Raw genomic sequence first — 20487 nt, 5'->3', positions numbered from 1 at the left:
CCGATGAGTTGAGCTGTAGCTCACAAAAGCTTATGCTCAAATAAATTGGTTAGTCTCTAAGTACGCCCCAAGTACGCCTTTTCTTTTTGCGAATACAGACTAACACGGCTGCTACTCTGAAAGGTAACCCAGCAGACCCATTGTATCTGGTCGCAGCACTAGGACTGAAGATGTATCGGGACTCACAAAAACCAGCCTCAAACCACTCACTGCACAATAGGGCCAGCTTCCTCCAGGATAGCTGACTTCCTCCAGAAACTCTGCACCATTAACAACTGCCCTCAGAACCACATCCTTGCCACCCTGGGTGTCACCTCTCTATACACCAACATCCCTCACCGTGACGGCATTGCTGCCTGCCTCAAGTATCTAAAAGATAATGCACAACGCTCAGAAATCCACCCGGAACACATTGCCAAACCCATCCATTTCATCCTCAGCCACAGTAGCTTCACATTCAACAACAAACACGTTGTCCGAGCCGTGGGAACAGCCACGGGTACAAGGAGAGCTCCGCAATGTGCTGACCTCTCCATGGGCCACCTTGAGGAAGAATTTCTGGACAGATGCACCACAAAACCAATGATACACCTGAGAAACATCAATGATATTTTCATCCTCTGGACAGACCTGAGCTCCCTCCTAGATTTCCACCACCACTTCAACTACCACCATCCATTCAACTCTCTAGAATACTCCCACGCCAGCATCAACTTCCATCACAATCTGCTTCAGCAATGGAACCCGACAGACACCTATATACAAGAAGCCCACAGATCGGCACACCTCCCTTCACAGATCCAGTCACCACCCAAAATGCACCGAGACATTGGTTATCTACAGCCAGGCGCTCAGACACCACAGAACATGCTCCGAGGAGAAAGTCCTGGATACACACCTTAACACATGTAAACCGCCTTCACCAAACAAGGACACTCTACCGGAGAAGTAGATTGTGTCATGGAATGGGCCACCCAAATACCCCAGGAAAACCTTCAATATATAAAATACCCCAAAACCCACTGACCTCACACCTCTAATTGTCACCTACCACCCCACACTGGAACCCAGACAGGTATTATTAAACATTTACAACCCATATTTGATGGGGGCCCCATCCTGAAAGAAATCTTTTCTGAACCCCCTCTTCTGGCCTTCAAACAGTCCCCCAGTCTCATCATTAGAAGCAAGCTCCCCACAGACCAAGATCCAGCAACTCAAAGCAGCACCAGCCCCTGCCAGAACAACATATGCAAAACCTGTAGACATATCACCAATGCTATAATGATCTACCTCCCCGCCCGCACCACAACACACTTTTCAAGATCCATGGGGCCCACACACCTATCACAACATGTGGTTTATCTCATCCAGTGCATCAAATACCCCAATACCAAGTATGTGGGTGAAACCAATGACAATACCCTCGAATGAGCTCACACAGGAAAATGATCAAACACAAAACCACCCTATCACCGCTGAGCAAACACTTTTCACAAAGGGATCACTCCCTAGCTGACCTCTCGCTCCTCGTCCTCAAAGGAAACCTGCAGAACACCTTCAAAAGATAAGCCTGGGAGCTTAAATTCCTAACTCTGCTAGACCCCCAACGCCATGCACTTGACAAACTCGTTGCAGGATCGGGGCCTTACCAATCAGAAAGCCCCTTTTCAGAGTGCACAGCGGGCATCTGCCCTTTGAGACATCACCACCAGGTGGCTCAGGCCCCGAGCCGGGAACAGCCTCAGACAAGGGCTCCTGCTAGATCAATCGGCAGGGGCAGGGGTCCATTTCTCTTTGAAGTGCCAACAGCAAAATCCTCCAAAAGATGTGAGTCCCACAGTGAGGATCCCTGCCCCCTGCCCCACATCTGTTGCTGGTGCCCCCGTGAACTCAGCTTGGCAGCAGAAGAAACCAAACCAAACAATAGCGGCGCCCTGACATACGCACAGCCGCTGACGGCCTGCACTCCCTCGTGGGTGGGAGTGCTCCAGGGCTCCCATGCCGGCCGGCCTCCTCCCCGGGGCTCTCTCTAGCCACCAAAGCAATTCGCTGCACAAAGCCGGGGTAACGCCAGGGCAGAGCCAGGAAAGCAAAGGGGGCGTGATGGGCACGGCTCAGTCACACCCGCTCGAGCATGCTGCACATGGAGATGCTTCCATGCGCTGGCTGGGAGGAAGCCCTCGCCTTTTGTGTCTGGACCACATGCCAAGCTTGACGCAGGCGAGGAGCTCCCTATTGGCGCCGAAGGGGCGAGCTGTCTTTGGGTCAGGGGCAACATCTTTTATTGGACTAACAGCTGGTGGCAGACGGGACATGCTTTCGGGCTCCACAGAGCCCGTCTTCAGGTCTGGGGAAGGTCACCGGAGAGCTCAGAGCTCCCCCACCCCAGCAGATCTCCCGGGACAGAGGAAACTGACTAGCTGGGAAACTGACCAGAGATGAGGGTTGAACTCTTTAAAGCCCAGGAGAGGGATCTAGACCCAGCCACACTGAAATCAGCGCAACTGGGGTCTCTCGTCTACCTTCCACATGGATTTAAAGTCAAACCCGGGCAGCTCTGGGGATAAGACCAAACTCTCCTCCTCGGCTTCGAAAATGGCTGAGGGAAGCACAAAAGGCAAAGAGAAAAGTTGTTCTTTCTCCAGTCGCTCTATTTATTCCGTCAAGTCATAACAGCCAAGAGGTGCCTGCCGCGGCATTGCCTGCCCCTGCGCTGCAAAACCATCAGCAGAGCCAACAGCAGCTCCCAGTGCGGGAGAATCCGAGAAACCAGGCCGCCCCACACCCTCCAAATTCCCCATTCCAACCCCAACCACTCGCTGCTCCGATGCCTTCCTCCGCAGAGGTGCCTTGCTGCGCGCGGGGCAGATCAGCAGATTTGGACTATTTCAGGCCGGAAGGAGCTGGCTGGGGTGTCTGAGCAATGCCGCCCCCTCCTGGACGGAATCGGAACTGATCCAATGTGTCATAGGCCCTGTACTGCTGACACCTCAGGGGGATTCTCCTTTAGCTCGAATGGATCAGTAGGATGCCAGCCTTATCCCTGGCCATGATGCCCAGCACACGGAGATTATAATGTTTTTCCTGTCACCTTTCCTCTGCCTGCCAGAGCCCTACAGCCAGCATGGCAAGGGACCCTCCTGGGACTCAGCAGCTTTCCAGAGCCCAGACCCTGGACAACAGTCCCAGACCAATGGCCTGGCCAGAGCGGCCCCCTTCAGCCGGTAGGTAGCTGTGGCCTGCAGGAGCCCGGGGCTGGGCTAGCAGGGGCTGCGGGTCGGGAGTGAGGAGCGCTAGCTCTCTCTTGCTCTCTCGGCTCTGATCAGGTGTGCGTGCAGCCTGGCTGCGTGGACCCCAGCTCCCCCGCCCCCGCCCCAGTGGCATTCAGGGGGGCAGCGACTTGTGCCTCCTACCCCCACGCCCACTGGAGATTCCCCATGGCCCGGCTGCCCCGGCACTCAGCAGAGGGGAGAGGGGAGCGGAGCTGGGTGGGAATCGGCCCTGACAGCATGGCCAGCTCCCACCCGGCCAGCCCCACACACAGGCAGAGCTGGGGACCCTGCTCACCCCCCCCGCCACAGCCCCTTCCCTGAGAGCCGCCAGGCCTGGGCCAGGGAGCCCCAGGTGCAAGAGGGGAGTGGGGGGTGTTAATGGGGTGGGACGGCCCGTGGGGGAACGAGGGAGTGGGGGCAGTGACGGGGGGGCAGGGTCAATGGGGGATGGATGCTCCAGTGCAAGAGTGAAGGGGGAGGGCGTAGGCTGGTGCTGGGGGGGGGATTTCGCAGCCCCCCCCCCCGCCCACGACGCCTGTCCTAGGCCCTGAACCCATTCCTAACTGGGCACACGCATCCCCCACCCCTCGGCCCATGCCAGGAGCCAGTCATGTGACACGCGGCAGCCGAGGGGCCAGCCCCCCCGCCCACACACACACACTCGGCTGCCTGCTCGCACGCTGCCCGGCGGCTGCGGAAGTGCCTGGAGCCAGGGATGCAGCTGGCATGGGGATGGGCCTGGCACCACAGAGCCCAGCACCTCACTGCCACCTCCAATCAATCCGCCCACGCACAGGGAGAGCCACATGGGGCATGCAGGGCCCCCAGCCCCCCGCCAGGCCCCCACCAGCACCCTCAGTGCCTCCCGCCAGGCCCCCCGCCCCTGCCAGCACCCTCAGTGCCCCCCGCCAGGCCCCCCACCCCTGCCAGCACCCTCAGGGCCCTCCCGCCAGGCCCCCCACCCCTGCCAGCACCCTCAGGGCCCTCCCGCCAGGTTCCCCACCCCTGCCAGCACCCTCAGGGCCCCCCCCAGCCAGGACCCCAGCACCCCTAGTGCCCCCCCGCCAGGGACCCCGCACCCCCATCAGCACCCCCAGTGCCCCCCACCAGGGCCCGCAGGCCCCACCACCACCGCCAGTGCCCTCCTGTCCGGGCCCCCAGCCCCTGCCACCCTGCCAGCACTCCCCCCCCGCCAGAGCCCCCAGCCTCCACCACCCAGCCAACACCCCCACTGCCCCCTCCGCCAGGGTCCGCAACCCCTGCCGGTGCCCCCCCCAGGTCCCCCAGCCCCCACCGCCACCAGCACCCCCAATACCCTCCATCAGGGCCCCAAGCCCCTGCCAGCACCCCCAGTACCTCCCCGCCAGGGTCCCAGACCCCGCCACCCGGCCAGCACCCCTAGTGCCCCCCTGCCAGGCCCCCGGTATCCCCCTGTCCAGACAGACGGACGTCCCTGTGCCCCTGGGACTCCCAGTCGTCCCCAGCTGCTCGGCACCCAGGGCTGTGCAAGGCGATGTGGCACCATCCAGCAGGGGGCAGCGCTGCTCATCCACCCCCACCCCGCTGAATTCCTCCAGCCAGCGTTAACCCCGTGTGGGCCGGGCCCAGCCGCTCCGGCCGCTTAACCTGGCCCCGGGCACCACATGGGAACCAGGCGCCAGGAGCGGGAGGAGGCTGGGGAGGCCCCTTCCCTGCTGGCCCTTTCCACCTCAAAGAGCCTGGACCAGAACCTCAGGGGAACCGGGTCGGGGGATCACTGGGGCTGGGGCCGACGTACCAGCCCCCACTGGCCGCTCTGCAATGGGACAGCCCTGGGGCCAGGCTGCAGCCCCACAGCCGGGGGTCCCCCGGGGCAGCAGCCCCAACTCACCAACCACGCTGCCTGCCCATCCGCCCCAGACAGCTCGGATCCAGGCCAGCCAGACCCCAGCCCAGCTCAACGGCCTCCTGCAAGGGGGGAGGCAACACAGGGACCCTGGCCCTACCAATGCCCCTTGGGCACCCGCCCCTGGGGCAGCAAAGTGTGGAGGGGGCCCCAGCCCAGCGCAAGGCAGGGGTTGAAGGTGGGGGGTGCGGGGATCCCCCTTGTCCATCAGTCCGCCCACGAGATCAGCTCACCCCGGTCTCTGCGCTGCTCAGGGTAGGGAGCTTCGCCCAGGGGGGAACTGGGTGCTCACGAGAGACCCCTCACCCTGCTGCCCCCCAGCCCTGGGCTCCCCTGCAGCCAGTAACTCCTGCCCCTCCCCACCCCCCAGCCAAGACAGCAATGTGCCCACGGAGCCACAGCCCAGCCCAGGGGCAACCGTCATCTGCGGAGACCTGAGGGCCAAACCTTCTGGCGAGGACACCTCCGTGGGCCGCCCGTGACCCCCGCCCCATGACCCCACCCCACAACCGCTCAGAGCCCCATGGCCTTCGGCAGCCGGATGGACTCACCCTGCCATGCCCAGGACAGGGTGGGGCCAGAGCCCCTGCTCTTCCTCCTGCCCCCAATGGAAGAGCTTCCCGCGGCACACCTGGCACCAAACCGGGGGGGCACTAGGTCCTGGAGGGGCTGCTCCCTAAACAGCCCCCCTGGGCCTTGCCACCAAGCTGCCAGGGAGAGCCAGCTGTGGTTGGATCCGGTGACCGCCAGCCTGTGAGGACCAGTGCCGAGACCTGCCGCACTCGCTGCACTCGGGAAGGATAGGCTTGAGCTAAGGCAGCAGGCTAGGTTCAGTCCCCGGTTCTGCCACACTCCTAGTGACCCTGCCCTACTCATGCCTCAGTTTCCCCTCTGTAGAACAGGGATCAGTGTCAGGGCATGCCCAGAGGACAGGCCCAGCAGTGCGTGTGAGGCTCAGATATCACCATGCAGGGGCCCAGACAAGGACCTGGATAGACAGACAGACTGGCCAATGACCAGACGAGAGGCAGGAACAACTTCGAGTCCCCACCAACCCAGGCTGGACTCCAACCAGCGGCGGGGCAGATCCAGACCCCCCACGCCCTGGGCCTTCCCCCAGTGCACTGCCTCCCTCACCCACCCGGCAGACCCTGAGGACTGGTGTCACGGGTGGAGGGGGGGGCCCTGACCCAAGGGTTTGGGGGCAGACAGTGGGCAGGGGGCATGCAGGAGGTTCCAGGCCAAGGCGAGACCCAGGCTCCACGCCCGGCGTCCCCCGCTCTGGGGCCTTGCCTTGCAGCTCCCACACCCCATTCTGACGCTGGGACCCCTCCCCGGGCCCTGCCCCGTGGGCATCCCAGGACACGAGCACTGGGGCAGGGCAACAGGCCCTTTCCCTCCTCCGCCCAGCACAATGGAAACTAAAGCTACCTGCCGCCCTGAGCACCCACCTGCCCAGGAGCAGCCCCCAGGGGCAGCACGCACCGCCCCGGGCACAGAGATGGAGGCTCCCAGCGCTCTCCCTGCTGCTTGCAACAGCTCCCTCACAAGAGGTAGCATCACGACACTCACCTCGTGCAGCCCGACCCCAGGGCCACGGGCGAGGACGCAGGGCCCTGCACACATGCTATTCACACCCTTGGGGGCCACGACACCCCCACACCCCTGATTCCGTAGCCCAACGGTCCTGGCACCCCAGGAACAAGCCCCCCCCAACACCTCGGCACCCCGTCAGTAGGCCCATTGCAGAGCTCTGGGCATCAGGAAGCTGGCTGGAGGGATCCTCTCCTTCAGCAAAACATTCGCCCCTGCCCTGGGGTACCCCCCCTGGAAGCTCCAGTGGACTACAATGTTGGGGGGGTCAGGAAGGGCCCTGAGGATGGGGGGAGACTGGTCCCCTGGAGGTGACCACTCACCCTTCCAGCCCAGAACCCAACACAGACCTGGGTGCAAATCCTGGGTAGGATCACGAGGGACAGAGACCTGCATGGCTCAGAATTGGGGGGAGTGAGGTGTCAGAGCCCAGGGCAGGGCTAGCCGGGGGCTGCAGGTCAGGAGTGAGGGGCACCGGCAGAGCTGTGAGGGGGGAGCCCAGGGCGGGGCTAGCCGGGGGCTGAGGGTCAGGAGTGAGGGGCACCGGCAGAGCTGTGAGGGGGGAGCCCAGGGCGGGGCTAGCCGGGGGCTGCGGGTCAGGAGTGAGGGGCACCGGCAGAGCTGTGAGGGGGGAGCCCAGGACAGGGCTAGCCGGGGGCTGCGGGTCAGGAGTGAGGGGCACCGGCAGAGCTGTGAGAGGGGAGCCCAGGGCGGGGCTAGCCAGGGGCTGCGGGTCAGGAGTGAGGGGCACCGGCAGAGCTGTGAGAGGGGAGCCCAGGGCGGGGCTAGCCGGGGGCTGCGGGTCAGGAGTGAGGGGCACCGGCAGAGCTGTGAGGGGGGAGCCCAGGACAGGGCTAGCCGGGGGCTGCGGGTCAGGAGTGAGGGGCACCGGCAGAGCTGTGAGAGGGGAGCCCAGGGCGGGGCTAGCCGGGGGCTGCGGGTCAGGAGTGAGGGGCACCGGCAGAGCTGTGAGAGGGGAGCCCAGGGCGGGGCTAGCCGGGGGCTGCGGGTCAGGAGTGAGGGGCACCGGCAGAGCTGTGAGAGGGGAGCCCAGGGCGGGGCTAGCCGGGGGCTGCGGGTCAGGAGTGAGGGGCACCGGCAGAGCTGTGAGAGGGGAGCCCAGGGCGGGGCTAGCCGGGGGCTGCGGGTCAGGAGTGAGGGGCACCGGCAGAGCTGTGAGGGGGGAGCCCAGGACAGGGCTAGCCGGGGGCTGCGGGTCAGGAGTGAGGGGCACCGGCAGAGCTGTGAGGGGGGAGCCCCTACCCTATTTCACCAGTTCACGAGCACCGACATTGGCTCCCGACGCCCGGGGGAGCGACGGGGGCTCCTGGCCACACGCTGGCTCCGGGAGGGAGGGATCTACCCGTCGTGCCAAGCCCTCGGCCCCCCTCCCTCCCCTCCACATCACGCACCCAGGGAGCGGTGCTCGGGCAGCCTCGGGCCCGGGCCTTTATTTGATCTTGGCTTCTTTACCCAGCAGCCCCGAGCCCGGGGCGGCCACATGACTCGCCAGCAGCTGCTCCTGGCACCTTGCTGGTGCCGGCTGACAGACCCGCTCTGTGTCCTACAGGGCCTGCGCCATTCGGGCCCGAGCAAACCTCCTCTGACACGTCTCGTCCCAGCCCGGCTGGCCTGGCCTTTCCCCAGCCTCCTTCCAGCCCAGAGCCCCCTTCACAAGTTACGCAAAGGCACCGACCACTGGAACGCTGCCACCTCTGGAGTGGAGCACAGCAGCTGGTTAACAGCCCACCGCCATGTTGCTGAACAGCGCAGGAGAGGACGCAAACTCCCTGCCCCGGGCATTCAGTGCTGGGTGCGGGGAGCTCAGAGATGCCATGGCCACGGGGCCACCCAGGCTCACACCCTTGGAGGGAAGAGCGCCCCCTGCTGAATCACGCTCACAAGGCACCAAGCACCTACATTTCCAGCCGATTTCTGGGACGGTTCGGCTGGATCTGAGACTTCACCCCTCACTCCATGCACACAGGGCTCAGCAGGGGCCTAGGGTCCAGCCCCCACCTGTCTGCTGGTAGGGGCCAGCCTGAACTGCCCCCCTGCTCCACAACAAACCCGTCTCAGCCCCGGCCTGCTGGGACCCACGCTGGGGAGCGGGGAGCTCCCCATGGCTCGTCCAGCCCTCGGCACAGGGGCTTGTCGACTGCCCCAGGAGCCAGCGCTTGGCCTGCAGGGATCACGCTGCACGGGCCACAGCCCTGGGATCCGGGAACAAACAGCCCCACGCCGGGTAGCACCAGCCCTCTGGTCCCACCCTCCTCCCAGTCGCGGGGGCGGGACAGCAGCTTTGTGCCCACTGTCCATGCTGTCCCACAGAGTATGGGGCAGGGTGAGATCAGCCCCCCTCACCCGTCATGACCCCGGGGCACGACTGAGCTCCTAATGGAAGGTCTCAGGGGGTCCTGTCTGGTGCTGTCCAGCCACAGCCCACAGCACTTAACCCTTCCTTAGCCCTGTCACCACACAAGCACTAACCTCCCCATCCTCCCAACCCCCTCCAGGCTACAGATGGGGAAACTGAGGCACAGAGCTGGGCGGTGCCCCAGAGGGAGGCAATGGCAGAGCCAGGATTAGAACCCAGGAATCCTGATGGCCCCCAGACAGCTCTGGAGCAGGGGTTCCCCCTGTTGTACCTTTCCACCCCGATCCCCGTCCTCGAGACAACTCCAGAGTTCCCCAGCCAGCCGCAAGGGGGTCAGCGAATGTCCTGCCGGCCAGTGCTCCCGGCTGCGCTGTGCTAAGGAAACCGCCTCAGGTGGCCCCACGCAGCCGCCGTGCCCCATGCCCACCCAGCGGGGCACCTGGGCACCAGCTGACTGATCTGTTTGGCCCACTCTGGCTCTGGAGTAGCGCCCACTGGAGGGCCCGTCTAGAGGGGCAGGGGGCAGGCCAAGATTCTGGGGTACCCGTGGGAAGCACGTTCCTCTCGTTGGCAGATTAGCCGTGGGGCGAGCCCTGGCGGCAGGCGGGTGAGGAGGAAAGAGGAGGAAGAAACAGAGCATCTCACAGGATCCCCAACCCAACTGTGCCCAGTCAGTCACCAGCCGCACTCATTGGACCAAGGTCCCCGTCTCCCCACCCGCGACACGCCGACCCCCAGGCCTGCCCCGCTGACGGCAGCAGGAGCCCACGTGGGGCTGGGGATCAGGCCCGACGGGAGCATTGCTCCCCCAGTTCAGCTGGTCGCTTCGTCCCGGGGCTGCAGGGACCCCGGGCAGGAAAGACCCCCGCTCCCTCCTCCTCCGCCCCGGCTGGGGAGCCGGGGCCCACCCGAGTGGGAGCCGCGCGGCTGTTTGTTTCCAGAGGATTACGCGGGTTGAATTGCTGCGGAGGCCAGGCGCCGGGGGAGGAAGCCCTGGGACAAAGGGCTGCTAGTTTCTCCCAGGCTGGCCGCGGCCCTGCCGATTTTCCACCCCACCCAGGAGCTCCTCAAGCGAAACCGTCAGCAACCGAGGCCCCAGGCTGGGGGAGGGGCTGCAAACGCCAGCCGCCCCCCCCACCCCCCCGCGCAGGCTGCGACCGCCCATAAGGGCCAGGGGTGGGCAGCGCGTGGAGGGGAGACCCCAGCTGTCCGGCTGGCGGCGCTCCGCCCCCGGTTGGCATCAGGCGAGTCCCTCCTGGGTTGCCGGGGGCCCTCGGTGCCATCCCCAGGGAAGTGGTGCCTGGCACAAGAGGCAGGGTGAGTGCCGGCTTCCCCTCCGGGAAGGGCACCAGGCAGGGTTGGCAGACCCACAGTGAGGATCGTGGCCTGAGGACTCCGGCCTTTTTTCAGGGGGGCTTCCTCTCCCCAGCCCACCGACGGGGGACCCGAAGCTCAGAGGGAGGCGGTTCAGGCCACACGGCAGATCTGGAAAAAGAACCCAGGCATCCTGGCTCCCATTCCCCTGTGCCAGCGTCGGGCTGGGCTCTGTCCTCTGGAGGAGGCTTTCGTCCATCGCCCTAAGGACCTGCCGCACCCCCTGCCCTGACCGTGCCCCCCGCCCCACACACCGGCTGCTCCCTCACTTCTCGGCCTCCCCAGGAGCGGGCCGTGGCTACGGCGCCGCAGCCTAATCCAGTTTGGCCCTGCCCGTGTAAACAGGACCAAACTGCAGCAAAGCTGGGTGAAGGAGGAAGGCGTCGCCTTGGTCTTCACTGGGCCAGAGAGTGGGGGTCAGATCCGGTTTCTACCGGGGTTTGGTGCCATCCACGGCTGGAGGCCCTGGGTCCGTCGGAGCCTGGCAGAGCTCTCCGGCACCCCCCGGGGGAAGCTGGAAATGGACATTACTCCTGCTCTTTTCCTTGCAGGGAGCCTTCAGAAGGGAAAACATTAGGAACCGCCGGCTGAGGCCGGGCAGGGACGCTGCAGCAGGACCTGAGGCAGACCAGGGGAGGCCGGGGTGCATCCCCCTCCATCGGCTCCCCGAGCCTCCACAGGCCGGCACCAGGCACAACCGAGCCATCCCAGGGCCCAGGAGTCAGGGACACCGCACCGGGGGGAGGTTTCACAGATGGCCAGTGCTGGCCCAAGGGCTTGACCCCAGGCCTCAACATGCTGGGGCCCTGCTCTGTGCCTCGGTTTCCCCATGTGTAAAACGGGGCGCAGGCTAATCTCCCCCAGAGAGGGGTAACGGTGATACACATTGACAGAGGGCTGCGAAGGGGTCACGAGCCCAGATGCCCCAGTGATGGGCATGGTATCAGACCCCGCAGAGCAGAGACATGTTCTTATAAACCTACGTCCTCACAGAACAGCCCCTTGTCAGCCAATCTCAGAGCAGTTTCCAGACAAGGTCAGGACAGTTATCGGCATTTTACATCTGGGGAAACTGAGGCACGGTGCAGTGCAGCGACTTGCCCAAGGTCACGCAGCAGAGCCAGGAACAGAACCCAGTCTCCAGAGTCCTGGGCCAGTGCCCTGATCCACAGGACCCTTCTGCCCCCCAAACATGCCCCCCCCGCAACAGCGGCCAGGCTTGCCATGGGTTGGAGAGACTCAGCAGAGAGCTGGCACCTCGGGACCGGACACAATTCCTCCACATCCCGGCCTGCTCAAATCACACAGGGGACCCCGTCCCACCCCCCCGTCCCACCCCGGGGCTGCTGGGCGGCCCCTCGTGGCATTTCACAGGGGGCAGCACAAGCCACAAAGCACAAGCCACATGGCACAGATGCCACCCCCGCCCACCCACGGCTTCTGCCCAAGGGGGCAGCACCACAGACAGCTCCCTGCTGGGGAAGGTAGGGTCCCGCCGTTCCCGTGCCAAGGCTGCCAGGGGAGTGGGCACAGGGCTGTGCCCAGCCTCCCACGATCAGCTGGCACGTGGCTGGCTTCTCCGCCTGGGCCCCCAGCGCCCCGGGGTGCTGTCCTGCCCTCGGCCGAAGGCACCCGGGCCCTGCCAGCATAAGGACGGCAGAGGCAGGCCCAAGGCAGAGAAAGGTGCTTTGCCGGCGATCCTGTACCTGATAGCCAAGGCTGGGCAAACAGCCCATCCAGTTCCTGCCACGGGTGGAGCCCTGGAGCCGGCACACTTGCTCAGCTGGTCTGGCACTAAAATAACTGCCAGGCACGGAGAAAAACAAACTTTCCTTAAAGGGGCAGGGACACAGGAGGCCTCCGGGTTGGGCAGGCAGCGGGGCATCGCCTGGCACTGTGCAATCAACAGCCCAGAATTTGAGCTGGGGGCCCAGGAGAGGGGGGGTCTAGGCCCAGCTGTACCACTGGCCTGCTGGGGACTGGTCCCCTCTCTGGTCTGTTTAGCTCGTGCCCCTGGGCCGGCTCTCGTACACACCAAGTGACAGAATGACCCCGCCTACGGGGTCCCCTGCGCCAGTCTCCCAGCAGCTCCCCCCCCGGCAGCAGGGCCCCGGGGTGGGGCTGGAGGACGGGGGGAAGCCCCCCCACCGGCGTTCTGGACATGCAGCAGGGGGCCGTCCCTGTTCAGGGCTGGGGGGAGCCAGCCTCGGCACCCACAGTCGCAGCCCCCACAGAGCCAGGGGGCCCTGAGTACAGCCCCCTCTCAGGGACTGGTCCTGTCCCCCACCCCACAGCGAGAGGCCCCCTCGGGGCACAGCCAGGGCAGTTCTGCTGGGCGGGGGGAGAGGCGGGATTTGATTTCGAACCCCTGGAGCTCCCCTCCAGCACCTCAGTCACTGAGGTGGGCCCGAGCCAGGCCCCAAGCCCAGCACCTGGCAGGCCAGAAACACGCCCAGAAATGAGACGAGCCGCCAGTCACCCCGAGGTCACATCAATTCACCCAACGCCAGCAGAAAAACTCCCCGCCCTCCACAGCCTCCCACTCCTTCCAGGTGAAGGACACCTGGGCCTGGCAGGCTACCCCCCTCCAGCTGATCTGGCCCCAGACGGCTCCCCAGGCCCTGTGCAGACGCCCCCTCTCTGAGTCCCCTCCAACCTGGCCACATGCACCCTGGGGCAGCCCAGGCGAGTAATTAACACCGTCCTGCCGATTCCCGCTGGCCAGGGACACTGCCTCCTGGTCAGAGCACAAAGCCACCAGCTCGCCCGTTCCTCCTCCCTCCAACAGCCAAAAGCTCAAGGCCGTGCTGGAAAACCCCCTCCGCACTCCCCCTCCTCCCCACGCAGGACAGAGAGCTCCATTTCCCAGGCTCCGTCTCTCCGCACAGCCCCTCACCCGCCAAGCCAGCACCACGACAAGCACCCTGCGGCTGAGAGCCAGCAAACTCATTTCCTGTGTGATTGGAACCCACGGCTCCAGGGGGAGCCACTTCTCCACTAGCCTCGCTGGGCCTCACGCCCCTTCCCACCAGACATGTTTTCAGTACTTCCCCCCCATGTCCCTGCTGGGCTGCCGGCTGCTCCACAGAACAGCACGGCCACCCTAAGACGCGTGAGCCGGGCACTAACTATCCGGCATGTTACCGCTGGGAAACTCATTCCAACCGGCAGGACCCAATTCGCTCCAATCCATTTCCCAAGGAGCAGAATGCGAGGTTCTGCCTCAATCTACCATACGTGCATTTCCTCTGGCCTACACGCCGGCCACCGGGGCACCCGCTCAGCGACATTGGCAATGCCCAGTGTGCCAAGCACCAGGGTGCTAAATGCTGCTCCATGAGCCAGGTGGATCAAACCTCGTCCAGAGCAGCTTTAAAGGGACACCAGCGGGAGAAGGCAAAAGTGGAGGAGCCAGTAGTTTATTCAACACCTCTTCCCCTTGATCACACCTACAATCAAGGCCTTGTCGTGGTGAGCTCAGCCCCACGGCATCTATATCTGCCCAGGAGCTCTGGACACACCTGCTGAGCAGCTATTTAAATTCAGGAGGAACACCCCCTCACTCCCCCCCCCAAAAAAGCAGCTGAGCTGATCAACCTGGGGGTTTTCCATCACCCGCTTGGCTGAGCGGCACTTTCAGCAGCCAGGCTCTGCCCTCTGAAAAGCCCCACCCCTTTCTGCAGAGAGGCTCCGCCCACACAGACATGCCTGCCCACAGGGGCAGGTGGCAAACTAAGGCCAGTAGGTCCCCACCAAGGCGTAGCTGAACTGCTACAATGGGAGGATTAATTGAGATGCTAAATGACTAACAGCCGAGGAGAAATAAAGCTCCGGGGAACGGCTGCTCCACTCAACAACCTCGTAGAGAAACACACTTGGGCCAGGTTAATGAGACCCATCGCAGGGTCTCCAGGGATCGTAGGAGGGTGGAGGGCATACAGGCCTGGACAGAAGAGACAGTTTAATCCTATTGCGAATAAATCGCAAGCATGAATATGCTCACAGGGGCTAGCAGGGCTGGACAGCGGATACATTTACACAGAAGAGGCTACTCCCTGCTGGCCTTTGAGGGACCCAGGACTAGCAAAGGGGAGAGCTGGTTTTTCCACCAGAAAGCGTAAATATTTCAAGCTAGTTCCCCTGGATACCACTTCCAGTTCCTGCCTTGTGTGGCCTCACCAATCCACCCCCCAGCCTCTGAGAGTGACCTGGAGGGAGCCCTCCTCTGCTAGGGGAAAGCGATAGCTTCCTTTGCCACCGTCCTAGGCACGGGCACCGATTGGGTACAGTTTAGTTAGAAACCAACGTACCCAAGTCAAGGTTTGCTTCACGCTGCCGGGGATAGCCTGTGGGAGTTCCCTCAGCACGTGGTCCGGAGCAGCCCTCCTCTTTGTTAGGGGCACACCCCTGGCTGTAAAACCCCGAGCGTGCTTCTCCATCATGATGTGACCAGTCTCCCCTGGGATCAGGAGTCGGGATTGCCTAACTGAGCTTTTGGGAGCAGAGATTGTCTTTTGTGCTGTTTGTACAGCACCTAGCGCAGCGGGGTCCACTCCTGGCACCACCACCAGACAAATAACAATAGCTGCATTCTTGCGGAGGGGGACTATGACTGGGGCAGTATTATGGAGTTTAGGAGTTTCCCTCTGGCTCCAGGGAAGTTGCCAATGGGGCCATCAGGTAGCTAGGGCCACTGCTTGAAATGGGCATGCGGGGGAACCATTCACAAGTACGCCCCTCTCTGGCCTCATCTTTAACCAAAACCAGAGCGTGTGACCTCCCAAAGCTTCGCAGCTCGCTATAGAAGAACAACGTAGGTAGGAATTATTGCACCTGCCACCAAAATGCAGCCACCTCTGGGTTGTGTAATGTCACACGGCAACACTAGGGACCTGTTTAGATGAGGAAGTGGAAAAGGATCCCCCGGTCCAGTTGAAATTCCACGAGAGACCCAACAGGCCCAGCACCAGCTGGCAGACAGTTGTAGCGCAGTGATGGTCAGCAGAGCAGCAATCTGCAGACACGGCCAGATACCCAGGAGAAGACGCCAGATCCGTGGCCGTCGGGATCTTCCTTCCTCCCTCCCCCTAGAAAGGCTCTGCACGTCTCTAAGGTGCCACAAGTACTCCTTTTCTTTTTTCAGATTAACTTTCATTACTCTGCATTCGTTATTACTTCCTCTGCCTGGAAGCGGGAACTGCCAGCATGTGGGTAAAGGGATTAGAAGGTCACCTAGTTTCACTGGGGCTTCTGTCCCAGCACCTCCTTGGCCTCTGCAGAAATGCTGTTTTGTAACTGGCTCCGCAGTAATTCCCCCTCGGGGAATCACAACAGATGTCCTCCCTCCTAAGCAACCGCCTAATGGGGCTGTGAGATGGTGAAGGGTGATTATAGTTTCCATCTTTCCTCAGTGACACAAGTACACCAGTGTTACAGGACATCTTGAACGTCAGAATGGGGTGGGGAGGAGTTGCGGGGGGGCATCACAGGGGGGGAGAAAACATCCATCTCTGTAGAACTTTACAGATTCCAAGGCCAGAAGCAACCATTGTGATGATCTAGTCTGACCCCCTGTGTAGCAGAGGCCAGAGATCTGCCCCCAAATAACTCCTACAGCAGATCTTTTAGAAAACATCCACTCTTGGTTCAAAAACGGTTCGTGAGAGAGAACCCATGTCAACCCTTGGTAAATTGCTCCAATGGTTACTCACGCTCACTGTTCAAAATGTCCATCTTATTTCCAGTCGGAATTTGTCTAGCTACAACATTTAGCCACTGGATAGTTTTATACCTTTCTCTGCTATATTGCAGAGCTATATTAGAGATTTCTTCCCCATGTCGGTATTTTATAGACTGTAATCAAATCACCCCTTAGCTGTCTCTTTGTTAAGTTAAATAGATTGAACTCCTTGAGTCTGTCATTATCAGGCAGGTTTTCTCACCCTTTAACCCTTCCCGTGACTCTTCTCTGACCCCTCTCCAACTGATCAACATCCTTCTTGAACTGCAGGGACCAGACCTGGTCACAGGATCCCAGCAGTGGTCACACCAGTGCCAAGTACAGAGGTAAAATAACCTCTCTGCTCCTACCTGAGCTTCCCCTGTTTGTGCATCCCAGGATCGCATTCATTCAGCTGATTATTCACCACGGCCCAAAATCTTTTTCGGCGTCACTGCTTCTCAAGATAGAATCTCTCACCCTATAAGTATGGTCAGCAGTCTTTGTCCCAAGATGTATACATTTACATTTAGCTGCATTAAAATGCATACAGTTTCCTTGCGCCCAGTTTACCAAATGATCTAGAGCGCTCTGATTCAGTGACCTGTCCACTTCATTATTTACCACTCCTCCAAGTTTTGTGTCATCTGCAAACTTTATCAGTGATGATTTTATGTTTTCTCTCAACTCATTGATAAAGATGTTAAATAGTGTAGGACCAAGAACTGACCCCTGCAGGACCCCAACGGAAACGGTCAATGAGGATACCCTGTTGTGTTTTGAGACCTGTCAGTTAGCCAGTTTTTCATGTGCGCTGTGTGAATTTGGAATATTTAAGTGAGTTTCTAGCCCTTATGGCTTCGGAGAAAGCCTTCCAAGCATCCTGATGAACCCTGAGTCTGCAGACAGACAGCTCTCCTCTGCAGCTGCTCAGAAGTTTCTGAAGCAGCAGCAGTGTGAAACTGACAAGACTCTAGTCAGTATCACAACAGGGATTCAGAACCCCAGAGCAGAAGGGAAACTGACAAGAATCATGTCAATTTCATGATGAAACTGCTTGGGAAAGCATTTCCGGGCTCGTTTTTCTTCTCTGCCTAGGGCTACTAGGTGTATTCCTCAGGCTCAGAGGTGCCTGGTCAATGTTCATAACCCTGCTGATCCGAGAATCTACAATCCAAGCATAGGAGCAATGCACACACACGTGTACATACCCCTGACCCTCCACACACACACTGTTTTCTACCTTCAGGTTTTCCAGACAGCTGATGAGATGCCAGTTCTCCCACACAGCACTGATCCTCACTACACCTCCCGCTGCTCCGAGTTTGAATTCCCCACCCAAGCCGCCAGACTTAGAGTCCAAGTTACAACACAAGCAATTAATGTAACAGCCGCCAAACAGTGGGTGTCGTTTTCCCTAGTGAAATTTATGCTGCTGGGAGCAGGGCAGGGACGAGGTTTCCTCTAGGCATCGTCACACGCTCCTGCCAACGAAGCTGAAAGCTGGCCGAGCTGCGTACCCACATCCAGCCCGGGGTACTGTTGTGCATGCCTCAGTGACGTGACCCCGCTGGAGGGAAGGGAGGTGGTGGGGGAAAGAAAGAGACACACACAGGAGAAATGAAAAGGGGAAAGCAGCCAGCCTTCAGAAAGGAATGACAACCTGCTGGAGAAGCTTGTCCGCACAGGAGAAAGTCAGATGAGATCAGCTCACAAGCCCTGCAATAACAAACCACTTGCCATTTCAAGTTGATGCCTATGGCTCCAACGTCACACCAAAACATCCTCCCCAGCTTATCAGAACGCACCAGGGGGGCGTGGGGGAGGCCTGCCTCTCGCTGCATGTGACTTGGATCCCATGTGCATGTTCATACGTGGGAATCCGGTCACGTTTATCCATTCCCATACTGCCCGCCTTACGGGCCTCCCCGAGGTTAATGGCAACCGTTCCATTGACCTCAGAGGGCTCTGTATCTGCAGCAATTGGGCAGGGAAGAGGGTGCTTGTTTCCTTGCTGGGCATCAAAGCATGAAGCCAGAGGAAGGACTGTGAGATTTTCCTCCTTCCAGCTGGCATCCTCATGAGCAGGTCACAGCTCCCCTCCGCGCCGGCCTTCCCAATCCAAGAATCACATTACAGATCCCCTCAGACCTTCGAGCTCCGGCCGCAAGCAGGCATATTATGCTGTGCTCAATGAACAGCTCATGGCGCAGCTGGCGTCAGCTTGAAATCCAGCAGCGCACCAATAACCATGCGTTCTCGGGGCAGCCACAGCTAGCCAGAGAGGAGCGGGCTCGCCCTCCCTATTGAGCGGAGGTGAAAGCCAGCTCCTCCAAAACCAGATCAGGGTGTATTTGATGCATCCCCCTACAGATGCTTTTCCCAGCCTTCTCCAGGCACCCTGCCAGCCCCACTCTTGGCATTCTCCCACCGTAACTCCCCAGACGAAGCTTCCGGGCGATGCTCTCCGGAGTGAGACTCTCTGCTCTGGAGGACTGCACTGCAGCCTCGCGTTCCATCCCGGCCGTTACATTCCATCGAGGTACGGAGCGAGAGGGTCCAACCCCTACCCGAGCGAACGGAAGGACTCCAGTCCGGCCCTAAACAACTCGCCCGAGGACCAGGAACTGAGCCCAGATTCTCTGCAGTCCGAATCCAGAGTCTTAACCACAGAACTGCCTTTCACTCTACACCACAAGAGTTTACACAGGGCAGCAAAGGTGACAGGAGAGGCAGCCCTATGGGAAGGGGGCAGAGAAAGAGGACCTCTCCCCGAACATACACACTTGCGCTTTGCCAAACAGGATGGAGATCCATATGCCACAGCAGCTGCCAGCCAGGCCAGCCCCTGCCCAGGCTAGAAGGGCAGGCCAGGGCTGGGGGAGGAGAGGCCTGGCTGGCCCGGGTCAGTCCAGAGCGGGTAGGGGCTGCTTCCGCTGTAAATCACCCTCCTGAGCCCAGCGAGGGGCCAGAGGGAGCGAGACACTTTCCCAGCACTCTGGGGACAGGGCCTCACCACTGGGGATAGGGGACACAGCGCAATCAGGGCAGCAGGGCAGTGCCCCAGTGCGGCCTGCCCGGCGTGGGGTGAACTGTACACTGAGCTTCTGCCCCATGCACCCCATGCCCCCCACTACCTCCTCCCCCCAATACTCAACTATCCTCCACTTCTCCCAACAGTCCCCCCCACTGCCCAGTAACCCCCATAAAGACCCCGCTCACCACAGGCCCCAACCCCTCACCCCAACATCTCAGCCTCCAACCCCTCTGCCCCCCAACATGCCCCATAACTTACCTTCCACCTCCTCACCCCACCCCCCACAGACCTCAGTCACCCCCAACATCCCAGCCTCCAACCCCACTGCCGCCCAACATGCCCCACTGCCCCACAACTCACCTCCCACCTCCTCACCCCCCATGGCCCCAAACCCCACCACCCCCAACATTCCCCATCCCCCCACAACGCATCCCCCAAACCCTCACCCCATTGCCCCCAACAACCTGCCCCATTCACTCCTGACACACTGGACCTCTATATCCCCCACTCACTCCACCAGCCCCCCAACCCCAGCAGCCCAACATTTCCCAGCTCCCCACAGCCACAACTCCCCCAAACTCCTCACCCCCCTGCCCCAACCTCTCCCCACAACTCCCCCAAACTCCTCACCCCCCTGCCCCAACCTCTCCCCACAACTCCCCCAAACTCCTCACCCCCGCTGCCCCCAACATCCCCCCACAACTCCCCCCAAAGTCCCTCCCCCGCTGCCCCCAACTCCCCTCAAACTCCTCCCCCCACAACTCCCCCAAACTCCTCCACCCACCGCCCCCAACATCCCCCCACAACTCCTCCCCCCGCTGCCCCCAACAACTCCCCCAAAGTCCCTCCCCCCGCCCTCCCGACCCACCAGCCCCGGGACCCTCCCGGCCACTCACCGGCGGCCCCCGGCTCCGCGCTCCGCTCCCGTCCCGGGCCAGGGCGGCTCCTCTCGCTCCCATCGCCCGCCCCGCGCTCCCCCGCCGGAGCCCCCAGCGCCAGGCTCCGCCCGGCCGCCTCCACCCCCCTAGAGCCCCCCCAGTGGGGAGGGCACCAACAAGGAGCCGCAGCTGGGGAGGGGCCCGACTCGGGGGGGTCCCTACAGACGGAGCCCGGCCCCAGCGACAGCCCCGCCCCACCCCCAGACTAGCCCCCCCGGGGGGCCTTTAGGTGCAGGAGACCTTAGGATCCTGCTATGGGGATGGGGACCCCTAACCCCCCAGATCAGCC

At 61.7% G+C, this 20487-nt stretch overlaps 1 protein-coding gene across 3 annotated transcripts in view; it reads right to left on the bottom strand.

Moving 5' to 3' along the window:
* Positions 1-20238, bottom strand: part of LZTS2 (leucine zipper tumor suppressor 2) — a 46539-nt gene extending 26301 nt beyond the window's left edge. Inside the window, exon 1 of one of the 3 annotated variants that reach the window (XM_073354536.2) lies at positions 20157-20238. The gene's annotated coding sequence lies outside the window, so the exon portion shown is untranslated. Of the gene's footprint in view, positions 1-12210; positions 12273-20156 lie in introns of those variants that run through there. The other 2 variants (XM_073354537.2, XM_073354538.2) reach the window with 2 other exon arrangements.
* Positions 20239-20487: the final 249 nt, after the last annotated feature.

The sequence above is a fragment of the Lepidochelys kempii genome, chromosome 7 (assembly GCF_965140285.1).
Source record: "Lepidochelys kempii isolate rLepKem1 chromosome 7, rLepKem1.hap1, whole genome shotgun sequence".
Lineage (NCBI taxonomy): Eukaryota > Metazoa > Chordata > Testudines > Cheloniidae > Lepidochelys > Lepidochelys kempii.
Note: the sequence above shows the minus strand (reverse complement) of the source record. Positions and strands in the feature narration are given on the sequence as shown.